The sequence below is a fragment of the Schistocerca piceifrons genome, chromosome 10 (assembly GCF_021461385.2).
Source record: "Schistocerca piceifrons isolate TAMUIC-IGC-003096 chromosome 10, iqSchPice1.1, whole genome shotgun sequence".
Lineage (NCBI taxonomy): Eukaryota > Metazoa > Arthropoda > Insecta > Orthoptera > Acrididae > Schistocerca > Schistocerca piceifrons.
In genome coordinates, this window is record NC_060147.1 from 36,685,643 (window position 1) to 36,702,996 (window position 17,354).

General features: G+C 47.6%; 1 protein-coding gene across 1 annotated transcript in view; it reads right to left on the reverse strand.

The window, feature by feature from the left end:
- LOC124718665 (mothers against decapentaplegic homolog 6) overlaps positions 1-17,354 on the reverse strand; it is a 235,969-nt gene that overhangs the window by 137,941 nt on the left and 80,674 nt on the right. The window lies entirely within an intron of this gene.

Here is a 17,354-nt window from a genome sequence, read left to right on the forward strand (position 1 = left end):
TTCCTCGAGAAATACTGAGTCTGAACTTTATCTTCGATAATAATAGAAACTGAAGTAATGAACTCAATTTTGTGGGACGGCCACAAGTTAAACCTGTCTCTCCTACTTCTTAGGCAAATGTGCGTTCCATTACAGCACCCTAGCTCTACCGGATAACACAGCTGCACGGGATAACCTGGCTAACACAAACTTCCCCTTCTTCAATCGTCAGGATTCCCCATTACGCACAAAGCTTGGGTGCCATTCCAAAATCGAAGAGCCTCGGCAAAACTGATGTTGTTGTTGTTGACCAGAGACTGGTTTGATGCAGCTCTCCATGCTACTCTATCCTGTGCAAGCCTCTTATCTCCGAGTACCTACTGCAACCTTCATCCTTCTGAATCTGTTTAGTGTATTCATCTCTTGGTCTCCCTCTACGATTTTTACCCTCCACGTTGCCCTCCAGCACTAAATTGGTAATCCCTTGATGCCTCAGAACGTGTCCTACCAACCGTTCCCTTCTTCTAGCCAAGTTGTGCCTCAAATTCCTCTTCTCCCCAATTCGATGCAGTACCTCCCCATTAGTTGCGTGAACTACCGGTCTAATCTTCATCAGTCTTCTATAGTACCACATTCCGAAAGCTACTATTCTCTTCTTGTCCAAAGTCTGTGGATGGTTTTTAGGCGGTTTTCCATCTGCCTCGGCAAATGCGGTCTGGTTCCTCTTATTCCGCCTCAGCTATACTATGCCGGCGATTGCTGCGCAAACAAGTTCTCCACGTACGCGTATACCACCATTACTCTACCACGCGAACGTAGGGGTTACACTCGTCTGGTCTGAGACTTTCCCCGGTGTGGGCGGGGTGGGGGGTGTCACCGCCAGACACCACACTTGCTAGGTGGTAGCCTTCAAATCGGCCGCGGTTTGTTAGTATACGTCGGACCCGCGTGTCGCCACTATCAGTGATTGCAGACCGAGCGCCGACACACGGCAGGTCTAGTCTAGAGAGACTCCCTAGCACTCGCCCCAGTTGTACAGCCGACTTTGCTAGCGATGGTTCACTGTCAACATACGCTCTCATTTGCCGAGACGACAGTTTAGCATAGCCTTCAGCTACGTCATTTGCTACGACCTAGCAAGGCGGCATATTCATAATATTGTGAATTATGTACCGTCAAGAGCGACGTTCATCATCGATGGATTAAAGTTAAGTATCAAACTGCTTCCGTCCGCTTTCTGAATTCTAATTCCTTGTCATGTTCCAGACCTCACGTCAGTATAGTTCTTCCCTCCTCACGCCAGCCTGCGTGAGCTAAAATGCGTACATTTCGGCCTCCACTAGTAACTGCCAACACAACAGGGTGTCCACCAAGGGCCGAACCGCACAATAACCCTGGGTTCGGTGTGGGGCGGCGGAGGGATGAAGTGGACTGCGGTAGTCGTCGTGGGGTCGCGGACCACTACGGCTGCGGCGGGGACGGAAGCTCTCCGTCGTTTCTACGTCCCCGGTTAACATAACATAATACATGGTTTCGAAAAGTCGTCCCTACCGCTGGAGACCTCTGGTTGTAAGAGTATTCTGTACCGAGTGAGAGTCCGACGTGTTGGCGACCGAGCCGTCGTAATAAGCGCAGTAGACGCTGGTGCGGTGAGCTGCAGGTGGCGTGTTTTTTGTGGCAGGCAGATTATAATCGCGGGCGGAGCGGCAGACAGACGGGCAGGAAGGAAGGCGGGCGGCCAGCAGGAAGCTTTTGTGGCGCGGCGCGGCGCCGGACAGCTGCCCGTGCATGCGGCGCCAGGCGCCAGCCGCCACTTATCTGCCGGCGCCGCGCCGCGCCGCAGCTGCCGTCGCGCGCTGCACCTGGCCTACGGTACGGCGGGCGCGCTCTGCCGTCCTACCTCGGCTCCCCCTCCTCCGTACAGCCTCCTCTCCTCGCGAACGGTCATAAATAACTAGCATTTCACACGCGGTTTCGTCTGCCTACAGGTCTCTCTCTCTCTCTCTCTCTCTCACACACACACACACACACACACACACACACAAACATTAAATGTATATAGGCACAGGGTGATTCAGCTGCCCCTACCGTTGGATTTTATGCAACCTGCAACGTCTTCAAACAGCACGAAGTCATAAATAACTAGCTCTTCACTCGCGGTTTCGTCTGCCTACATTCTCTCTCTCTCTCTCTCTCTCTCTCTCTCACACACACACACACACACACATTACATGTATATACACACACAGGGAGATTCAGCCGCCCCTTCCATTGGGGTTCTATGCAGCCCGCAACGCCTTCAAACAGCACAAACAATATTTTCATGTTATCTCCCTTGCTGCGTGCAAATTATTATTCAAAAATGGTTCAAATGGCTCTGAGCACTATCGGACTTAACTTCTGAGGTCGTCAGTCCCCTAGAACTTAGAACTACTTAAACCTAACTAACCTAAGGGCATCACACACATCCATGCCCGAGGCAGCATTCGAACCTGCGACCGTAGCGGTCGCGCGGTTCCAGGCTGAAGCGCCTAGAAGCGCTCGGCCACAACGGTCGGCCAACTATTATTCCTACATTATAAATGAACAGGACCTTTTGCAGGAAAATTTAATGCTGTTAAATTTTGTACTGGGATACATTTTCGCTAGATGCTGAGGTTTCCGAATTATTCCAGAGAAACCCACAAAAGTTACCTTCAAAGGCGTTTTTCTTGAATAACTCGTCAACTGTGTCCTCCAATGATAACGTATTCAAGAACAAAATCTAACTAGATTACATTTCCGACAGGCCGGCAGGTGTGGCCGAGCGGTTCTAGACGCTTCAGTCCGGAGCCACGCGCCTGCTACGGTCGCAGGTTCGAATCCTGCCTCGGGCATGGATGTGTGAGATATCCTTAGGTTAGTTAGGTTTAAGTAGTTCTAAGTTCTAGGGGACTGATGACCTCAGATGTTAAGTCCCACAGTGCTCAGAGCCATTTGTTGAACATTTCCGACAAAAATGTACAATTCATTTTTTTTTCTGTAGGGCCAACACTCTGCATGTATCGAGGGACGGATTACGAAAATTTTGCATGCGGTTTTTGAAGGCATTGTAGATGGCATAAGACCTACCCGTACGTTCACTTCTCTGGTGTTTTACACAACATCGCTCCAGAGAGGATCTTAAATTTATCTCTGCTAATCAGTCGTGTGGCACCATATCTCGTCCTCAAACACTGACAGAATTACTGACTCACTGCAGTGTTGAATCTCGTGGCCTCGTTGACACATTGAAGAAAATAAAATAGAGACAAATTGCACTTGATACCTGTAAAGTGTTCCACGTAAACTAAATACAGCAAAGAAATACCTACAGATCGTTTTACGACTTTTATACACATCACCCCCATCTCATCTCCATCCCCAGACGTAGTAGGGTTACCTTACACCCATAGTACTCCAAATACTGAGTCATGCGTTAATGTCACCCGTTTTCAGCTGTACGGCTGCCCAAGAAGGGAAGCGTCTGTTGTCTATCTGCCACAATTTTTTTTAATTTGCATATGATGTGTGTGCAAAGTTTGTAGAAATTCTCCACGTGTTGCAGAGACTAGCTGATATGTCACTGTATTTGCATCCCCCCCTTTCCCCACCCATACACACGCCCAGGGCCGAAACGTCCGCATTCGGAAGGACGACGGTTCAATCCCGCGTCCGGCCATCCTGATTTAGGTTTTCCGTGATTTCCCTAAAACACTCCAGGCAAATGGCGGGATGGTTCCTCTGAAAGGGCACGGCCGGCTTCCTTCCCCATCCTTCCCTAATCCGATGAGGCCGATAACCACGCTGTCTGGTCTCCTTCCCCAAACCAACCAACCAACCAACCAACCGAAACGTCGTCAGGACCGTTACCACTGGTACTAACGACCCCAAAGGAGTCCATACTAATACTGGTCGTTAAGAAATAGTTTTACAAGTCACAGTTTTTAATCACCGTTAGGAGTGGTAGGTAGGTGTACATACCATACATAGTATTTTCATGCAAATAATGAGACACGTATACGCAAAATTTGCTCGACATTCCTGCAGACTTACGCTTCTCCGTCACCACATTTTCACCCCCACCCTATAGAAGACAGGTGGTTCTTACACAGTGCTTCTTTCAATGTAGAAAATGATACGCGTACCGTCATTGAAATCGATTCACTAGATTAGGAGGATATGCGGAATTTGTTAGACTAAGGAATAATTTTCCGAAATATGCTGCTGATCGTATAGAAAAAAAATAGAATTCACCACAAGTTTAGATCGTACAGATCGGGCATCAAGCACCTTTAACATAGGCGTTAATTACGTCTTCAATAAAGCATAAGGGGCCCTGATGTAGCTACACACACTCATACAGCATTTGATCGGTATACTTGAGAAATATACATTAATCAATGAGATCCTACATCCGTAGTCTGCAGTCTCACGTTTGCATACAATCTTAAACTTGGCAGTCACACCTCACCAATCTCTTGTAATAGCCATATATTACCTAACTTGGCATCAAGAAAAAGGGCACGGTTCTATATTGTGACTTCGAAGTGTACCAACGAATGGAAGAACAGTTCTTCAAATCATCCACTTTTTATTATCTGTACAAAGCATTTCGTGTAATGATCCAAACTTGAGAATCCGAAAGGCACGCGATTCCTACTGTCGCTTTCCGCCTGTGTTGGACTGTGAACGGGATTATCGAAGACGTTCTTTGGCTGACGGGATATGTACGAAAGACCACCTCCGCCATACGTGGAACTGGCAGTGGAGCCTCCTCCCTACTGCCGGTTTAAAAGCGAGGCCGACGAAGAGGTTCACGGGTCGTGACGTCAGCGGCTATCGCGCCAATATGCCGAGTTGTGTAACAGCTCGTCTGTCGCACTCCGGTTTCTGACAGATGGACGTCTCGACAGACACTCAGCTATCGCCATCCAGTTGCATCGCACAGTGATTTTGGAGTTAGAAGAGAAAACCCAGGGGGGGGGGGGGGGGAGGGGGGGGTACTTCAAGAACCAGAAAACCACACACACACACACACACACACACACACACACACACACACACACACACACACACGTACGCACGCACGCACGCAGAGAGAGAGAAAACATGAGAAAGAGGGAAAGAGAAGATAAGAAATAAATAGAGGGAGAACTTGGGAACAAGAGAGAGAAAGAACCTGAGAGAGAGAGAGAGAGAGAGAGAGAGAGAGCGAGAGAGAGAGAGAGAGAGAGAGAGAGAGAGAGAGAGACAGATATGATAAAGAAAGAGAGGTAATATGAGAAAGAGGGGAAGAGAAGATGAGAAAGAAAGAGAGAGAGAGAGAGAGAGAGGAAACTAGATAAAGAAAGAGAGAGAACACGAGAAAGAATGGAAGAGGAGAGAGAGAAAAAACTTGATAAACAGAGACAGAGAGGGAACATGAGAAAGAGTGGAAGAGAAGATGAGAAGAAAGAGAGAGAGAGGAGGGGGGGGGGAGAGAGAGAGAGAGAGAGAGAGAGAGAGAGAGAGAGAGAGAGAGAGAGAGAGAGAGAGAGAGAGAGAGAGGCAAAGAACATGGGAAAGAAAGAACATGAAAAAGAGGGAAAGAGAAGGTGAGAAAGACAGAAAGAGAGAGAGAGAACGTGAGAGAAAGAGGGAGAATGTGAAAGAAACAGAGAAAGTGAGAGGGAAAAAGATAAGTGAAAGAAGAGAGGACATGAGAATGAGAGAGAACTCTGAGAATGGGAGATAGAGAACGAGCGCGCTTGTGAAACGTGAGTCTTTATGACCAGATTTGAACAGTCGTTCTCCCTAATGCGACTCCAGCGAATGTGGCGCCACTTCGCTCGCTGTATTTTCAGTAGACCTCTGGTGCAGTTTTGATGTTACATACAGTAGTAGGCCTCGATGCCCTTCGTGGATTCCATACACGGATGACACAGCCAGTTTGTTCTGCTTCTTACAACCCATGTGACAGAGCAGCACCACAGAAGCACAGGCAGAGCAGATACGGACACGTGGCATTCACATTATTCCGGAAAGTCTGCTTATTGCTGTTGATCCGGCACGAACGGCCGCTGCTTCGGCTGCCGCCACAAGTTACGAACCTGGCGCAGGCTGCGGCGTGCCCGGCCGGGCTGGTGCGGCAGGCAGACCCGCGGCGTTGCCACACGTGGGGGCCCGTGGCGCCAGGCCTATCTCTGCCGCTACTGCATACTTGCTCACCGCACCCGCTCCCTTCGTCGTCCGTGCTCGGCTGATACACATCCGCTCAAGATCGCACCACCCCTCACTCTGTGTCCGCCGCTACTGTCAAATGGGGCGCCGCGGTGTCGCTGGACTGCGGCCAAGTGTTTACATTCCTGCTTGGGGGCATCAAGGCGACTGAAACACTCGTCGTTAGCCCAACTTGACCGCAACCTGACCGATACAGTGTCCTGTCTAGACGTTTGTATCTCGTCATTATTATGTCCTTATCAATCAGAGCGTTACCTACCAAATCTAATTTGTGTTCCACTGCTTTATGGAATAAAACACACACACACACACACACACACACACACACACACACACACAAACACACACAACATACGTACAATCATAATTACAAACGTAGCTATTTTACTCCATCTAGTTTCCACTATTTCATCACCTGGCAGACTATAATCCTTAAAATAGTATCGGGTGATTATACAGGGTGGCGCAGGGGAACGGGAAATTTTGAACGTTACAGTTGGCAGCACTGTAGCGCCGGCAGATGTTCGAAACTTTGCACAATTGATGTGAACGCATTGCCATTTAGTAATCATAGAGAACTGGACTGGTGCGGAACGTCCGGTAGCTGTGAGAGGGTTTTACAAAAATGGTGATAGTGCGACTGCCGCGCAGAGAACATTTCGACAGCATTACCAGATTGGACGTCACGGACGTGTCCCATCTGCGCATGCGATTACAACGTGGGTGCGTAATTTTGAAGAAACAGGATCTGCCTTGAAAAAGAAACCTCCAGGTGGCATTCCAACGGTACGTAACCCAGAGAACATTACATCTGCTAGAGCTGCAATCGAGACAAGTCCTCGCCGCTCCGTTCGACAGCATGCATCTTCGCTAGGTGTTAAGCGACGAAGCTTACAAAGAATACTGCACGAATTAGGCTTCCATCCCTATAAGTTGGAGATTGTGCAACACTTACATGAACGAGACCCATCGTCACGCATGGAGTTTGGTAGCCAGATATTGGCTAAAATCATCGAGTACGCGAATTTCCTTGGTAACTTATGGATATCAGACGAAGCCCATTTCCACCTGAACGGATTCGTGAACAAACAGAATTTTCGTTATTGGGCACAGGACAGTCATTGAGAGTTTCACCAGCGACCACTACATAGCGCCAAGGTCACAATATGGTGTGCTGTATCACGTCACGGTGTTATCGGCCCTTATTTTTTTGAACGTGAGGATGGTAGTGCAGTGACAGTAACATCCTCTCGATATGTTGAAATGCTTCAAACATTCTTTACACCGAGACTGTACGAGCTTAATCTTAACGTCGAAAACGTGTGGTTTCAGCAGGACGCAGCCACGTCACACACTGCTCGACAATCGATGGCAGCAGTTCGTCAATTGTTTGGAAGACGCATTATTTCACGTAACGGTGACATTGCATGGCCTGCGAGATCCCCTGATCTTAGTGTGTGCGACTTCTTCCTGTGGGGATATCTTAAAGGCAAGGTGGACCGTACATGTCCTGCAACAATCCACGAACTGAAGGAGAACATTGACAACGAAATCACTGCCATTCCCCAAGATTTGCTACACCGCGCATTCCAGAGTTTTCATAACAGGCTGTTAGAGTGTGAACGCCGAATAGGAGCACATCTTTCCGATGTCATCTTTAAAACGTAAAGAGACACTTTTGGACATTTTGATTGTAAAGACTTACTGAATAATGGCATACTGAATACATTCACTTTCGTTAATAAATTACTAGTTTTATGAATTTATTCATGGAAATGACGTTATTTCGAAATTTCCCGTTTCCCTGCGCCACCCTGTACTTAAACCTTCTCCATTTAACACGTTATAACACGGAAACTAATTACCGTACAAGTACCAAACTTGTTAGCAAAAAAGACAATGACATGGGGAACAGAAATAATGCAGACTCAATTCAATTGAAACACTTCTAATGTGCTGCTACGCTACATCATACCATTACATACCGGTACTGCAAGAAAAAGGGGCTCATTATAACGCCCATCAGTGGACAGAAGGGTCAGGAAGCGCAGGACTGAATTCGGCACATTAGAACGTATGGCCGTGGGTATGCTCTTGTTGCGCCGCGCTTCAGATCAGCACGTGTCAACGTTCCGCTGGTAAACCCTGTGCTTCAGATAGCCCCACAACCAGATATCACGATCAGGTGGTCGTGCCGGCCGAGCATTTGGAATCGGCTGATGACTCGATCGTTTCCAAATGTATTCCTGCGAAGAAGATGTACTTCACGATCGATGTGCGGTGGGGCCCCATTTGCATCAAAACAGTTGGGTTCAATACGTCCCTGGGAGGGTATGACATGCTGGCGAAACATATTGCAGTAACGCTCGCCAGTCTCACTGCACATCTTTGGTACTTGAGCGCCAACTTGTTCGAAAAAGAACGGGCCAAAGATGAACGTAGCCGTGAAGCCACGCCATACGGTGACACATTCACCATACAGAGGAACTTCACGGACAGTGTCTGCAGGTGATGATCCCCATAGTGCGCAATACTGTATGTACACTTCACCCGTCAGAGAAAAATTAGCTTCGTCTGTCCCTCCTCAACCTCAATCCTTGCGAGAAAGTGGGGAGCGAAGTCAACACGTCTTTGTGCGTCCAGTGGTGCAACCTGTTGTACGATATGGATCTTGTACAGATAGCATTTGAGAATGATTCGAAGCACATTCCGTACAGTGGACCACGGGATGTTCATTTGTCATGACAGCACGCACACTGCCTGACGATCGGGAACGTCTGCCATAGCAACAGCTATTTCCTTCTTTTTTTGGGGGGGGGGGGGGAGGGGGGTTTAAGGGCGCTCAACTACTGACGTCATTAGCGCCCAGTCACAATTGTTAGAGCACATTGAATCTAGTAAAACTCAAGGGGGGGGGGGGGGACCACCAGAAAGTTCTTACAAAGATGCAGATAAAATAAGTGAAAGATGTCTTTGGATAAGCCAGTCAAAGTAATAAAACGAAGAACACGAGCAGCTGCTCGAGCGTCATCAGCTAAAATATCCTGTAAAGCAGATGGCAGAGACAGGACAACACGAGATTGACAAAAAAGGGGACACGACAATAAAACATGGCGCACTGTTAATACATGACCACAAGGGCACTGCGGGGCGACAGCGATTTCACCCACCATATGTGATGCAACTGGTCATCGGCCCCTTCCTGAAGCGACATCCACTTCTCCAGTCCATTTTGGACTTCTTCATCGTGCTCCACAGAGTAGGTGGAGAAAGATTTCCGTCCCGTAATCCTTTCAGCCGGCGATATTCTCGAAGTGCAGCGACAGCATTACTGTTGTTTTGATAACAGAGCTTCACCAGTAACGCCCTGCTCCTTTTGTCCGAGCCGGCCGATGTGGCCGAGCGGTTCAAGACGCTTCAGTTTGGAACCGCGCGACCGCTACGATCGCAGATTCGAATCCTGCCTCGGGCATGGATGTGTGTAATGTCCGTAGGTTACCTAGGTTTAAGTAGTTCAAAGTTCTAGTTCATAGTGCTCAGAGCCATTTTGAACCTTTTGTCCGAGCCCATGTTGTCACGTCAACAAGTGGACTGCGACTGGTCAGGTGTGTGGGACTATGAATGACGATGACTGATCACGGCACCTGGTGGCTATACTTGGAACTTGTGACGCTATGACGCATGGAAATCACGCACCCCATACCCTGGACATTGATGCTACCAAGTTTGGTCCTCGTACGATAGTTTCCGTGTAAACAGGGAATGTTTAATTATAACCACCCAGTATATACCAAATGGCCATTGCTTCAAAATATTATATATACAGGGTGTTCGGAAATTCTCCTGATAAACTTCTACGACTTGTAGAGGGAAATGGGTACATAATATTTTGAATAGGAATCCATGCCCGGAGACGTGGTACAACCGTTTGAAAACATGTTAGCTAGGTAGATATACTACGGGATAGTCATGGTTGGGGTTGGGGGAGGGATGCTTACGTCGGATTGGCTGATGTCATTTGACGTGTCTGTCTCTCTTACCCCTATGACCTGGTTCGAGTCTCATTCACTAGTCTGTGAGCGTTGGAGCAACATGGTTGGGACACGTTTGTAGATTACACCGACATCGTCCTTCTGTGTAGAATAAGAGATAATTTTTTAGTTTTTACCGTTTCATAGGGATGTCACAGAAATAGTTCGATAACTGGTCTCACTCTGAAATACTGGATGAATATAGTTTGCGTAATTTGTTCGCCGTGAGTTAGGGTGACTCAAAACACGTATACAGTTTCTAACACTTTTTGTGTTCAACTTTCAAACGTAACATTATACCTCTTCATGAGTACATGGAGACAGCAATTTAATTTTTTTTTAATTAGATCAGAGTCATATGAAATATTGAAAATAAACGTATCGTTCCCACTGCAAGCTGTTAGGTAGGCAACCTTCAACTGGTACCGTGCACCGTTTTAGCCTTTTAGTAATACAGATACCAAAATGCTCAAAATATCCATGAGAAACGCCCGATATTTTGTCGGAGGTTGGGCTCTGCCTTTACATGAAGAACTGAAAATCTCCTTTGTAAGTGAAAGGCTGATTACACGCGGAAAGAGCACGACACGATTACTCGTCGCGAAACTGAAAGTATAGTAGCGAACTAGGGGACCAATTTAATGTAGGCCAACACCGGCAGCTAGTGAATCAGACCCGTGACAACACGCTTCCGGGGTTGTTACAGGCCTGTGTGTGTCGGAGACAGGCTGCAGCCCTCCGGCCTGTGCTGCGCAGAGTAAAGAGAGTAGCGTACAGCTTCGTCACCAGTATGTACCCCGCCATGCATCAGGCGGCGCACAACAGGTGGCCGGGATGCATGGCCGGCCGTAAAACGCGGCAGGCCCCCCGCCCAGCGCGCGTACCCCTCACTGCACCTGCCGACATCAACTATTCCACGGCGCTCCAGCCAAGTTGGAAACATCGCTAGCGTGGCCTAGTAGTGGCGAGAACGCAATTTACAACCGCTCAGCTGACACGGTTTACCGGCCGAGAGCTTTTAGGAGGATGCTAAGTTCACCCAACCTGGATATGATGTGACGTCATTATGACGTATATACGCTTTAGTCGATTAACACACCTATCGACTTTTACGAACGTTCGAGATTCTAAACTGTCGTCAGCTAATGGTTTGTTTTGACACGTGCGATTCTGATAACAGCTCAGTGTGGCAGCGTATATGTATTTCGCCAAAATAAAAGTAAAAGAGCTGGACATTAATAGAAATATTCCTGACCGTGGCCTTGAAAACACCACGGACAACACGTTTCGTAAAAAAGTGAAGTCCTCTTGTGTCCCGACCAGATTAGATTGTGTGATTGTTGTATTGAACGCCTACGCCGAAAATAATATTTATTTATTATCAATATTTTAGTATGGTTTCATACAATTGGTCTTGTCAGTACATATTAGATTGTAGCAGCATACTCTTGCTGACTCTTTTTTTTCTTAATTTATATAGCTGAAAGAGAACGCGTGCAAGTTTGTTAGCTAACTAATTTATATGTCCATCCCAAGATAGTCTTTTATCAACCATAATTTCAAGTAATTTTACACTCGGACCGCAGAGACAGGTACCTCAGTGTCCAGTAATGACTGGTGTGTAGAATGATTGAATTTCGAACTTAAAAAGAAAAATATGAGGCATTGTTGAAGAAAAATCGTCGACCGGAGATGAAATACGAGGGGAAGTGGATTTCTCAGTGTAATCTTAACCAAAGGTTAGTGTCTTGACGCATCCAAAGATTTTGGCTGCTGAGTGCTTCTTCTCACCGAGTACGAATAACCGACGCACTTCAACTGGGTCAGAAGTACATCAATTTTTGCTTGAGATTCACAATAACCACGCAATTGCCCGTCGTTATCGATGCTGAACTGTTTCAGCTTTTCTCTTATTAGTCTCTCGAATGCTGAACACATAATTAGAGACGAGCAAACGAAAAACAACACACAGGACACAAACACAGTACAATACACGATTTAAACGCAAGGAACGCAAAACACATTTAAACGAATGCCGCAGAGCACAGCGCTACCCTGTCACAACCTCTCGAAAGTTCACAAAAGTCGAATAGTCGATATATGGTTTCTATCGTTTTCGATGTAGCGTGTATACGTCATAATGACGTCACATCGTATCCAAGTCCGGTGAACTTAGCATCCTCCGAGCTTTTAGGGTGGCGCGCTACCTCCGTTAGGTCGACTACTACGCTAGGGACTGTCGAGTAGGTCTTAGCCTGGCCGAACAAACGCTCATGTGGCCAACCCTATCTGGTACGGATCCCACACTGCTGAGCTGTATTCAAGCAGTGGGCGAACAAGCGTACTGTAACCTACTTCCTTTTTTTTCCGGATTGCATTTCCTTAGGATTCAATGAATCTCACTCTGGCATCTGCTTTACCGACGATCAACTTTATATGATCATTCCATTTTAAATCACTCCTAATGCGTACTCCCAGATAATTTATGGAATTGACTGCTTCCAGTTGCTGACCTGCTATATTGTAGCTGTGTATTCGCAGTAATTAAAGGAAAATCATTGAGTAAACATTGTTTTCCGGCGTTCCCCAAGGATGTGTTATAGGGGTTCTGCTGTTCCTAATCTACGTAAACGTTTTAGGAGATTATCTGAGCAGTCCTCTTAGATCGCTAGATCAACTGCTGACATCATTTACCGTCTATTAAAGTCATCAGAAGATCAAGACCAATTGTAAAATGATTTAGACATGATATTTGAATGGTGTGAAAAAGTCAGTTGTCTCTCACTAAGGAAAAGTGTGAGATCGTTCACATGTGTACAAAAACAAATCCGGTAAATTTTCATTACACGATAAATGACGCAACCTTTAACGGCTGTCAATGCTACTAAATACCTAGTAATTACAATCACGAATAACCTAAGTTTGAACTATCACATAGGTAATATTGGGGAGAAGGCAAAGCAAAGACCACACTACATTGGCAGAACACTGAGAAAATGCAACAAGTATGCTAAACAGACTGCCTACACTACGCTTGTTCGCCCTCTGCTGTGCCGTATGGGATCCTTACCACGGCATCTAAAAAGTTCAAAGAAGGGCAGTCGGCTTGTATTATCGCAAAATAGGAGAGATAATCTCACGGATATGATCAGCTAGTTGGGATGACAGAGCGTAGGGGACAATGCGGGAGACCCGCACCGCCGTACTAGGCAAGGTCCTAGTGGAGGTGGTTTGCCATTGCCTTCCTCCGACCGTAACAGGGATGAGTGATGATGAGGATGAAGACGACACAATAACACCCAGTGATCTCGAGGCAGGTGAAAATCCTCTGACCCCACCGGAAATCGAACGCGGGACCCCGTCCTCGGGAAGAGAGAACGCTACAACGAGACCACGAGCTGCGGATGAGTTAAGATGGCAATCATTAAAACAAAGGGGTTTTTGAAACTTCCTGGCAGATTAAAACTGTGTGCCCGAGCGAGACTCGAACTTGGGACCTTTGCCTTTCGCGGGCAAGTGCTCTACCATCTGAGCTACCGAAGCACGACTCACGCCCGGTACTCACAGCTTTACTTCTGCCAGTATCTCGTCTCCTAGCTTCCAAACTTTACAGAAGTCTCGGTCGCGCACACAATTTTAATCTGCCAGGAAGTTTCATATCAGCGCACACTCCGCTGCAGAGTGAAAATCTCATTCTGGAAACATCCCCCAGGCTGTGGCTAAGCCATGTCTCCGCTATATCCTTTCTTTCAGGAGTGCTAGTTCTGCAAGGTTCGCAGGAGAACTTCTGTAAAGTTTGGAAGGTAGGAGACGAGGTACTGGCAGAAGTAAAGTTGTGAGTACCGGGCGTGAGTCGTGCTTCGGTAGCTCAGATGGTAGAGCACTTGCCCGCGAAAGGCAAAGGTCCCAAGTTCGAGTCTCGCTCGGGCACACAGTTTTAATCTGCCAGGAAGTTTCATATCAGCGCACACTCCGCTGCAGAGTGAAAATCTCATTCTGGAAAGGGGTTTTTCGTTGTAGCGAGAGTTTCTGCTAGGTACTTGAGCGTGAATCGCAGAGCAGTCATGTAGATGTAGATGTTGATGTACGTGGCTGGCCTATTTCAGCGACTGGTCACTTTCAAATACCTGCAATAACAATACCAAAAAAGTAGCAAGGTAAACCACATTTCTAACATCGCTACTTGTCGCATTTTGTAATTGCTTTTATCCTACAGTACTTGCAGTTAGTTGCACCAGTGGCATGTATTCCACATTTACAAACTGGGAATAGACAACATACATCGAAAATCTGTATATAGAGAGTGAACCAGAACTCCATCGACAAACTTTCGTAGATGTTAATATGGACCAAAACAAGAAAAAAGTGCATTGAACATGGGCTCTACAACGCATACTTTACGAGCGATGAGCAAATGGTTCAAATGGCTCTGAGCACTATGGGACTTAACTTCTGAGGTCATCAGTCGCCTAGAACTTAGAACTAATTAAACCTAACTAACCTAAGGACTTCACACACATCCATGCCCGAGGCAGGATTCGAACCTGCGACCGTGTAGCGGTCACGCGGTTCCAGACTGAAGCGCCTAGAACCGCACGGCCACACCGGCCGGCCAGGGATGAGCACTTGTTCATCTTTTCAGTAACTGCTCATTGGTCTTAGGTACACATCTCAGAGTCCATGTTTAATGGACTTTTTTTCTTCTTTTGGTCGATAAAACTTTCTCTGAAACTTTGCAGGTTGAGGGCTGGTCCACCCTGTATAGTCTTGGACGTCGCATACTGCATACAGGCTCGCATTTTGTAGCGTATCATGTAACTGAAATGCTGTTGACGAAGCAGTCCTTGCTTAATGGACTTAATAGCACAACATATGCTTTTACTTTAGTGGTTGACTTTACTTTGTTGCCGCTGTTATTACAGGCATTTGGAAATGGCCAAAGGCCGAAATTCGTGAGTAACGTAACAATGATGCAATAAAGGTCATCTCGAGTAAAGAACTTTTACAGCCTTGCAGTGGATATTTGAAATGGTTTTAGCATCCTGAAATTATGTTGATGCTGTGGACCCACGTATGAAGAAACGTGTTTTCCAAAGTGTTTCAGCAGTCAGGGACATCTCCAATACGACCGAGATTTGTTTCTGTAGTAATCACGCTCCCGTTTAGATACAATATAATTGGTGCCGTTTGCATATAAGGAACTAATTGTACTTAAGCGAAGCTGTCATCAGGGTGAAGGTTGAACACCATATTGCTTTACTAGACATTTTACTGTTAGATTCCGATAGCGGACCAGCTTGGCATTTTTCACGTTACTGGCCGGCCGAAGTGGCCATGCGGTTAAAGGCGCTGCAGTCTGGAACCGCAAGACCGCTACGGTCGCAGGTTCGAATCCTGCCTCGGGCATGGATGTTTGTGATGTCCTTAGGTTAGTTAGGTTTAACTAGTTCTAAGTTCTAGGGGACTAATGACCTCAGCAGTTGAGTCCCATAGTGCTCATAGCCATTTGAACCTTTTTTTTTTTTCACGTTACTGAACGTTGCGTGAGGTGAAAGAAGTGGCCACTCACAATCGTATGACTAGCGGCGGATCATGTGTCTGTAGCCTGCTTGGGTTACTTCGATAATTACTAATTCGCACATGTAATGCAAATACTACACTGGTTATTTGATTGTCGCTATCCGTTGTCGCAGCTGCACCTTCTTTAAACTTTGCATTCACACACACACACACACACACACACCGTAACTTCACCCGATGTGACCCGGCCCCATTCGACCCCACCAGCTGTGGACTCGCCCCATTCGAGACAATTAGTGCAATACACTGAGCGCCCGTTGTCTTTCGCGTATGAAATAACCCAACGATTGGCTGCATACATACATAGGAAATGTCAGTGTAGATCCGCAGTTGGGAAAACGCCTCCGAACAAAGTGCTCAGAAAGGGGTGAGCGAGGTCGCCTTGGTCACGCTAGTGGCAGATGGGAGGACGTGCTCGCTTGCTGGCTCTTGGTGCTGCCGCCTTGGGGCTGCATTCGCCTGTATGAGTGGTGGAGAGGCAGAGGGTCAGGTAGGCGAGGCTGGCGGCCGCAGGTTAAGGCATAGCGCGGAATCTGCACGGCGAGCCGGAGTCGAGTCGGCAGGCGGCCAGACACACACACACACACACACACACACACACACACACACCCAGCGGGGCCCGGCAGTTTGGTTGGCCAGTCCAGTTCAAGGCCGGCCGGCCGGCGGAGCGGCGCGAGCTCACACACACACACACACACACACACACACACACACACACTCGCGCAGGCGCGCGCCGCGTCCTCACCCGCTGCGAGCTCGCCCCATTCGACCCCACCGGCTGTGGGCTTGCCCCATTCGACACAATTACTGTACGTTGCGGCCGTAAGGGTGGTATTGAAATGTCCATATGGCGTGGATGACGAAATGAAATCTCTCTCATCAGCTTGCCGAAAATCAAAGTTCTAAACTGTTCACAATTTCTATATCAGCTCGATCGAACCCGTGCCCTTAGGACTGACATTCCGTCGCGCTGAACACTCAGATAGCAGGGGCGGACATAATAATAACAAGGCAAGACTAGTTGAGAATGTCGCTCGTGTTTGCGAGCTTTCAACCTGCTGACGACTGGTGCCTTGTTGACACTGTGTGTGTGTTGTCGTGCTGGAAAACGACCCGTTTTTGCGCAACGTGTGTGCCGCGGCCCGCGCCCGTGCCGGCTGGGCACTTTCTTCCCTTTTGCAGCGTCACGGCTGCCCGCGCCGGATAATGCGAGATGCGATCGCGCCGCTCCGCGCTCAATGGAGCACGCCTCGCCTCGCCTCGCATCGCCAGCCCGCTGTCCCGTAAGCTGTGCAGGGCGCATTCGCCATTCACGGACAAACTGCGGCGCCACCAACGAGCCGCACTTTTTGTTTCGCTTCCAGCTTCCTTTTACTCTCTCAGGCGAGGGAGTGCAATAGAATCACGGACAGAGATACTACAAACAGCGCTAATACGTGCGCAGCAGTGTAACGGACTTCTGGACGGGCAACACGGTCTTGATAAACGTATACATGACTTATTTCCATCGGGTTATATTTTAGA